The following is a 1,811-nucleotide window of genomic DNA, read 5'->3' on the forward strand; positions in this document are numbered from 1 at the left end:
GGGCGGGGGTGCGGGATAGGTGGGGGAGGCGGGGTTGTGTGGGGGCGTGGTGTGTGCGGGGGTGGGGAGGTTTATGGGCGGGGGGGGGGGGGTGGTGTGTGCGGCTACGCATGTGGTGTGTGCGCAGAGCCAGAGGAGGGGGAGACAGCCACAGCCAGGCCAAGGACAATGCAGTGTGTGTGTATGTGTGTGTATGGGAGAGCGCGGTGGGGTGGGGGGGGGGGGCAGTGTGTGGTGTGTGGTGTGTGGTGTGTGTTGCGAACCGGCTGGGTGTGTGTGTGTCTGGGGTCGGGATGTGTGTGTGCGCAGTGTGCAGGCGGGGTGTGTGTACAGGTATGCGTGTGGTGTGTACGGTGCACCTGTGGTTGTGGGTGTCCCAGGGGGGCAGGAGTGGCACAGACACACAGCTAGGCAAAGGACAAGGCACTGTGTGTGTGTGTGTGTGTGTGTGTGTGTGTGTGTGGTGGGGCGGGGGTGCGGGAGAGGTGGGGGGGCGGGGTTCATAATATGAAAGGTGAAAGGCACAAGGAGGCACAGACGGACGCACTCACCCACGCACACAAAGCACGCAGGCGCGCACCCAGGCACCCGCGCCCCCGGCCAGGCGCACAAATTCTCCGCCCCCGCCCCCGCCCAGGCGCACAAATTCTCCGCCCCCGCCCCCGCCCAGGCGCACAAATTCTCCGCCCCCGCCCCCGCCCAGGCGCACAACTTCTCCGCCCCCGCCCCCGCCCGCGCCCCCCGCCCCCCGCCCCCGCCCCCCGCCCCCCGCCTCCGCCCCCGCCCCCCGCCCCCCGCCCCCCGCCCCCGCCCCCCGCCCCCGCCCCGCGCCCCCCCGCCCCCGCCCCGGCGCGCGCCCCGCGCCCCCGCCCCCCGCCCCCGCCCCGGCGCGCGCCCCGCGCCCCCCCGCCCCCCGCCCCCCGCCCCCGCCCCGGCGCGCGCCCCGCGCCCCCCGCCCCCCTCCCCCGCCCCCCTCCCCCGCCCCGGCGCGCTCCCCGCCCCCGCCCCCCGCCCCCGCCCCGCGCCCCCCCGCCCCCGCCCCCGCCCCGCGCCCCCCGCCCCCGCCCCCCCGCCCCGCGCCCCCCGCCCCCGCCCCCCCGCCCCGCGCCCCCCGCCCCCGCCCCCCCGCCCCGCGCCCCGGGCCCCCGCGCCCCCGCCCCCGCCCCGGGCCCCCCGCCCCCGCCCCCGCCCCCGCCCCCCGCCCCCGCCCCCGCCCCCGCCCCCGCCCCGCCCCGGCGCGCGCCCCGCGCCCCCCAACCCCGCCCCCGCCCCGGCGCGCGCCCCGCGCCCCCCAACCCCGCCCCCGCCCCGGCGCGCGCCCCGCGCCCCCCAACCCCGCCCCGGCGCGCGCCCCGCGCCCCCCGCCCCCCGCCCCCCGCCCCCCGCCCCCGCCCCGGCGCGCGCCCCGCGCCCCCCGCCCCCGCCCCCGCCCAGCCAGCCGCCGAGCCACGTGCCCTCCGAGCCAGCCGCCCGCCCACGCACAGAGGGACAGCTCCTTCAGCAAAACTAACGGTCAACAATGGGAGAAAGAAACAGAGACGTTCATGGTAGAAACACGCATTCCATAAAAAGAAAAAAAGAAATACGCATTGATATTGTGGCGATGAAACAGAAAGCAAAAGTATGCACTCATCACACACATAACCTGAAGCAACAAGCTCAACGCGTCTGAAAAGAAAACGCACACGGCAGCGAGCGGGTCAATCGGACGGCTCAGCCCAATGAGGCCAACTAGAACCCGGAGAAGACATCCATTGAACAACGAACCCAGAGGTCAAGAGAGGCGTGCGGTACGGCCGGCTGGTGGACCC

The sequence above is a fragment of the Budorcas taxicolor genome, unplaced genomic scaffold, assembly GCF_023091745.1.
Source record: "Budorcas taxicolor isolate Tak-1 unplaced genomic scaffold, Takin1.1 scaffold356, whole genome shotgun sequence".
Classification (NCBI taxonomy): domain Eukaryota; kingdom Metazoa; phylum Chordata; class Mammalia; order Artiodactyla; family Bovidae; genus Budorcas; species Budorcas taxicolor.